Here is a 7,141-nt window from a genome sequence, read left to right as displayed (position 1 = left end):
TACAGTGTGGCCCTTCAGCCCAACAAGTCCACACCGACCCGCCGAAGCGCAACCCACCCATACCCCTATATTTACCTCATACCTAACACTAAGGACAATTTAGCATGGCCAATTCACCTGACCTGCACATCTTTGGACTGTGGGAGGAAACCGGAGCAGCCGGAGGAAACCCACGCAGACACGGTGAGAACGTGCAAACTCCACACAGTCAGTCGCCTGAGGCGGGAATTGAACCCGGGTCTCAGGCGCTGTGAGGCAGCAGTGCTAACCACTGTGCCACCGTGCCGCCCTTTTAAGAACCTTCTCCAGCTTCATAGTATCTTTCCTACGACAGGGGCAACCAGAACTGCACACAGTACTCCAGAAGAGTCCTTGCCAATGTTCTGTACCTCAACATTGTATCCCAATTCCTATAATCAAAGGTCTGAGCAATGAAAGCAACCAAGCTAAATGCCTTCTTAACCACCCTTTCTACATGTATCTCAAACGTCAAAGAATTTTGAACCTGAACCCCTAGGTGTCTGTTCTACAACACTACCCAAGGCCCTATTTTTAATTGTATAAGACCTGCCCTTGTTTGTTTTACCAAAATGCAAAAACTCACATTCTTCAAATTAAACTCTATCTGCCACTATACCACCAATTTTGGTGGCATCTGCAAATTTATTAAGCATGTCTTGTATATTCTTATCTAAGTCATTTATATAAATGACAAATAAAGGTGGACCCTGTACCCATCCCTTTTGAACACACTGATAGCAGGCCTCCAGTCAGAGAAACAACCCGCTACCATCACTTTCTATCTCCTGCTGTTAAGCCAATTCTGTATCCAATTGGCAAGCTCACCCTGAATCTCATCCCTGGTGCTGAGAGGCAACAGTGCCAACCAAATTCTTTGTCTTATTTGGTGCTTTAACAAGACACCTTGTTTTTGGCTTTTCTCTTCAGGTGCTGCAGAATTGGTTCTGAAGAAGTCATACCTGGAGTTCAAACATAACTCCCGACACAATGTTGGCAGTCCTGTCGACTTCCTCCTGCACTTTCTGTTTTTAACCCTTGTGATATTGACCAGCGCTATAAAATCTTACATATTTCATTCAAATTGCAGAACGTATACAAAAGATACTCTCTAAAAAGGCTGTTGCATCTCACTGTTAGAATGTTGTAATGGAGGAAGTGTTTCCCAGAGCTCACAGCGCCCAGGAAAAGCCTCTACTCAGAAGGGACATGGAAGCAGAGCAACGCATGCGCAGCTGCCATCTCAGGGCTTTGTGGGTAGCGGCCATCATGAAAGAATCTGAAAACAGAACGAGGGTGTGAGAGAGAATTGGAGAAGAAAAAAAAGTTAAGCGGAGGAAACAGTGCAGCCGGGAAAGGTATGTGGAGAGGAGCGGTGACTAAATTCTTTCAACCGAGTTGAATTTTGAGGATTTTGTACAGCGCTTGGAAATAAACCGACGGGGTAGAGTGCGAAGCAACTGCGCTGCTTGTGTAGTACAGGCCCGAGCTCCCACAAAGGGACCTGGGAGGCTTTCCTCTTCTCTATTTATGTCTGGAAGGGGCAGTGCTGGTCTCTGACTGGATTGTTTGGGACCTGGGAAATGAATGGAGTTTTGTGAATGGGCCTCCCCGCGCTTCACAATGTTACTGCACATTCCAGAGCAGCGATTGGTCTTCCAGGAGCCAGCTACATTTGTTTATGATGTCACAATAAGCATTGTAATGGCCCAGAGCTCGAGCTCGCGATCCCCCGTCAACCTGAGCAACAGCGAATGCTGGAGGACCCAGTTTTCCTTCGTCGATCCCACTGGCAACGAGGCACAACATTAGCTGATCACTCAACCCGGCAGCGAGGAGCATACTGTGCTTTTTTAAAAACATATTTAAACGCATTAAACGGAGCACAGTGCTACGAACGTTCTCACTTCGACCTTAGCTTCCTGTTGAACTGTTAAAATAAAAGATTTACACGTAACAGTTAACTTTAGGGGTTTCAGTACACGTAACTTGAAAACATCCCACATAGTTTTGGTCTCACCTCCGTTGTCGACAGAATGCCTAAACGGATGTGTCTGCAAAATGCTCTGCAAAGCACAACTGACAGCTAATTTGTCCACATATGTCAGATAGATGGGTAGGTTTCTTTTAGTTGAGAGTGAAATGTTGTTTAGGAGAGTGCCATCTTATCTTTGTTTTCACGGAGACCATAGAATAAATAGATGGGGTCCTTCGTTTTCTTCAAATAATACAACACACTATAGGTAGCAGAAATGTGTTCTCATTTTAACAGCAACTTTCTGATCATCTTGTTAAAATTATTAGACTCAATTGCAACATTGAATCCCATGGGATTAAAGAGATAGTGTCATTGCGTATACAAGGCAATTAAAATTTACTGTGGAGGAGTGTGAAGTGATGCATGATGAATCAGGCAATGCAATATCAACTAAATGGCACAATTTTCACAAGATACAAGAACAGAAATATCAAGGTTTGCAATTGCATTTTTTGGGTGGTAGGGTTTTGATGAGACCATTTAAAAAGCTTATAGGATTGTGTAAGATTTAAGGGATACTTGTATTTATTAATAGAGACATGGAGTGTAAAAGTGAGCAAGTAATGATTGTACTTGTAGAAGTTACTGTTTGGGCTTCTCTCGAGTATTGTGTTCTTTTCTTTATTGGGGCTGAGATGTGAAGGCCTTGAACAAGATTCAGAGGTGATCTATTACAATTGTACCCAAGGTTAAGTAGCTTCGGTAATGTTGAAAGATTGGAGAAGTTGGGATTGTACACTGGAGGAGTTTTGTTAGGTACTGTATTCAAAATCATTGAGTTTTGATGGAATAGATAGTGGTAAACCTTTTACTGGTTTTGTAGCTACCCAGAAGATACCCAGTCAATATTCCAGAAGAGACAGGTTTGATAATATTTGCAAAAGAAGAAAAAAAAAGGTTTTTTTGCTCAGTGAATTTTATTTGAGAATCTAGAAAGCACTGTCTAAATTAATGATGAAAGAAGTTCCAATAGTAATTTAAATGGACGTAATTATGTGTTGGCAAAATCTGAAAGTCTAAGGGGCAAGAGCAGATGTGTAGAATTTATTGAATAGATCTGTCAAAGAGCTGGTGTAGTAGGCATACAGACTGAAAGTCCTCTTTCTGTGCTGTATGATTGATTGAATTTTCACCTAATTGCGATTGAAAGGGTTATACCCAAACCACAGGAGAGGCAATAGTATGAAAAGGGCTCAGCACAGAGTTGGAAGGTCAGGAATGTCCTATGTAGTAACATTCATTGCCTTTGGTTATGTAAATGTAACATTAGACAATGGCTTTGTAGCATTTTCCACATTATCTGTTCTTTGTTACTGAAGTAACAAATTACTGTCGAAGAGACTATTTACATAAGTGAATATTTATGAAAAGTGGTAATAGAATCATAGAATCCCTAAAGTGTAGAAAGAGACCATTCAGCCTATTGAATCTGCACCAGTTCTCCAAAGAGCATTTCTCTACCCTGTCTGCATAACCCTGCATTGAGCATAGCTAATCCAGCTAGCCTGCACAACCCTGAACACTACGGGGCAGTTTAGCATAGCCAATCAATGCTAGACAATGTCCTGAATGTGTAATTTTTCAGAAGTCTTGATTCATTTTCATTGTCATTAAATTATTTGCATGGTCAATGTTGAGTTCTCACACACAATTGAAATAAGTAGACTCACTTTAATTGCATACATGTGACAATAAACCTCATTCTTACTCTAAATACTTTGCATTAATATAGAGTCTTACAACCTGGGTAAGACAGGTTTAAGAAACAGTCACTGCCTTAATGTAGGGAAAAGCTAAAAGTAGATTGTGCTTTAGTACAGTCCACAAGGAGTAATGAGATAATTTATAAGGCAGTTTTGTTTTTGATATTATCTGAGGTGTAAATGTTAGCTTATCAGCCAGAATAACATTCCTGCTCTTACTGAATTGTGCCATGGATCATTTTACAGCTACCTGACTGGCCATGTGGGGCCTAGATTTAACATCTTATCTAATTCCAAGTTAATGTATAAATAAAATATCTGCACTGCTGAAATTGACAACTGCGCAACTGCATAAGTCCAAATACAGTACTGCATACACAGTTCTTGTTTCTTTGTACAGTTAGTATGCTATCTGCTAACCTCTTAGTTATACTGTCTATATTTACAGTTAAGTAATACATGTTGTAATGTCTTAGTTTAGTTTTAAAAGTAATTGCCTTTGGAAAAATGTCTAGTTTAAATACTGGCCTTTCAACTGAGATTATAATTTTCATTTACTGTGGGCCACTAAAAGGTAAGTTTGGGCCAGTTGAATCTAGTGCCGACTGCCCAAAACTGCTCCTAATTTGTCATAAATCGTACAATGCCACAAAAGTCTACTGATAGATCATGCATTTAAATGTGCATTTAAGCATATAAAGTATTAGAGAGTGATTGGGAGAGGAATGGTGTCCATCAGAGACTAAAAAGGGGGTTGATAGATGGAGGCAGAGGCATAACTGAGGTGTTGAATGAATATTTTGCATCTGCCTTTACAAAAGTGGAGAGAGCTGCCCATGCCATGGTGATAGAGGAAGAAACTGTCACTAGAAGGGATAAAAATTAATAAGGAGGAAGTCTTGGATAGTTCTTGGCCCTTAAAGTCGATGAAGCTGAATGAATGACTTGCATCCAAGATTTTGAAGGAAGTGAGACTAGAAATTAAAAACAGAAGGATAGAAAACTGGCCATAGTATTTCAGTCTTCCCTGGATTCTAGGGTTGTGCCAGAAGACAGGAGAATTGCCAACATTATGGCCTTGTTCAAAATAGATTGTAAGGATAATTCCAGCAATGATAGACCTGTTTGGTTAACTTTGTACTGGGGAAATGTTTGGACAGTTATTTGTCATAGAATCAGTCACATGGAAAAAGGTGGGTTGATTACAAAGAGACAGCATGGATTTCTAAAGGGGATATCATGTTTAACTAACTTGCTGGAATTTTTTGAAGAGTTAAAGGAAAGGGTTAACAAGGATAAAGCTTTTGACGTGGTACACACACGGATTGCCAGAAGGCATTTGATACAGTCCCTCACAATAGATTTGTGAGGAAGGTTATAGATCATGGTAAAGATGGGATATGGATACAGATTGGCTGAGAGATAGAAAATGGAGAGTAATAGTCAATGGATTTTTTTTCGGGATGGAGGAAGGTTTGTAGTGAAGCATTAGGACCTTTACCTTTCCTGATATATATAAATGATCTGGATTTGGTGTGCACGGGACAATTTCCAAGCTTGCAGGTGACAAAACAGGGGATACAATTCTAAAGGTAGTGCAGGAGCAGCAGGACGTAGCTATATGTGTGCACCTATGATTGAAATAGGCTGTGCAGATGGAAAGAGCAGAAAATAAAGCATGTAAATTCTCCTTTCCTAATAAGGGCAGAGAGTGCAAAAGAAGGAAATTATTTTGAACAATTATTGTTAGACTTCATTGTGCGTGTCACAGAATTGAAAAGATGTGAAGGCATTGGAAAGAGTGCAAAGGTGATTTGTAAGAATACCTTCAGAGTGAGAAGGTACTGATATGAGGACAGATTAAAAAAACAAAGACAGAAATTGCTGGTGAAACTCAGCAGATCTTGGAAGCGGGCAGAGTTAACATTTCAAATCTAATGATTCTTCATCAGAACTGTTGGCAGATTGAAGAGGTTGGGACTGTGCTCTCTGGTGAGAAGGTGGCCGAGAGGAGATCTGATTGAGATTTTCAAACTCTTGAGTGAGCTGAACAGAGTAGACACAGAGAAGTTATTTCCACTTGTAGAAGAAACAAGAAGTGGAGGGAATACAATTAAAATGATGTGCAAATAAAACAAGTGTGATGTGAGAAAAAAAGAGTTCTCACACAGCGAGTTGTTAGGATATGGAACATACTGCCTGGTAATGTGGTAGAGTAAGCTTCAACTGAGGCATTCAAAAGGAGATTGAATGGCATTTTGGATTGTAATGGTTTTGGAGCGATATGGGGAAAAACCGGAGATTGACACACTGTAATGGAGCTACGACAGGCACAATGGGCTAAATGGACACATTAAACACCATAATAATATGATTCTGTGGAAAAAAAACAATAGATACTGGAAACTGTTACTACTAGAACGGTAACTAAATTAATTATCCAAATTCAAATTCAGCAATGTAAATAAAATGTCAAAGGAGGACTTTTTGTCCTCTGAATTGAATTATCATATTACTTTAATAGTTTTAATTGAACAGGTTTGAGGAGTTGCTGTAATTACCATAGTATAGCAGGGGCATTCTTGGGGCATAGAGAAGGGAACATTGCTCAGCGTGTGATTGTTTCTTCTTTACTTGCTCTGTGAGCTCTTGATATTGACATGAGTTGCCTGGATCCATTTGGTGGCATTGCCATACTTTACTTTGAACACAAAAGGTATGCAGCCACTTGTAATTATTGTTTACTTCAAAAAGAAGTTAGAAGAAGACTTGTAGGTGGCAGGGTGGCACAGTGGTTAGCACTGCTGCCTCACATTGCCAGAGACCCAGGTTCAATTCCTGCCTCAGGAAACTGTCTGTGTGGAGTTTGCACATTCTCCCCGTGTCTGTGTGGGTTTCCTCCAGTTGCTCCGGTTTCCTCCCACAGTCCAAAAATGTGCAGGTTAGGTGAATTGGCCATGCTAAATTGCCCGTAGTGTTAGGTGAAGGGGTAAGTAATCTAATCTAAAAAAAACTAATCTAATCTAAATAACACCTTTTGTGATGATTGGATGTCTAAAAGTGCTTTACAGCAAATTAAGCAGTTTCAAAGGATAATTCTAAATTATTGTTAGAATTTAGGTAACATGTGATCTTCATCAGGATAATACTTGTTCAATACTAAGCTCGAATGCCATCCTTGAATTATGCTCTCAAGTCTAGAGGATGTCTTGGACCTACAACCTTTTAACTTGGATATACAAATATGGAATCATGCTATACATTTACCTTTAAATATAAATAATAAAACTGATTGGATGTAGCTACCTTGTTGTTGGTAGCAGATGTTGTTGATGACTGTCTGTTTCTTTAGTAGCTTGGTGGATAAATTACTTGTGATTTT

The 7,141-nt window shown here is 39.8% G+C and overlaps 1 protein-coding gene across 3 annotated transcripts in view; it reads left to right on the top strand.

The window, feature by feature from the left end:
• Positions 1–1,279: 1,279 nt before the first annotated feature.
• Positions 1,280–7,141, top strand: part of znf148 (zinc finger protein 148) — a 67,221-nt gene continuing 61,359 nt past the window's right edge. For all 3 annotated transcript variants that reach the window (XM_043693962.2, XM_087989175.1, XM_043693961.2), the window contains exon 1: positions 1,280–1,376. The gene's annotated coding sequence lies outside the window, so the exon portion shown is untranslated. The remainder of the gene's footprint in view (positions 1,377–7,141) is intronic.

This window comes from Chiloscyllium plagiosum, unplaced genomic scaffold (assembly GCF_037043375.1).
Source record: "Chiloscyllium plagiosum isolate Xiang-an unplaced genomic scaffold, Cpla_swu_hap1 HiC_scaffold_7, whole genome shotgun sequence".
Lineage (NCBI taxonomy): Eukaryota > Metazoa > Chordata > Chondrichthyes > Orectolobiformes > Hemiscylliidae > Chiloscyllium > Chiloscyllium plagiosum.
The sequence above is the reverse complement of the archived record's forward strand: the minus strand, read 5'-3'. Positions and strand labels throughout refer to the sequence as shown.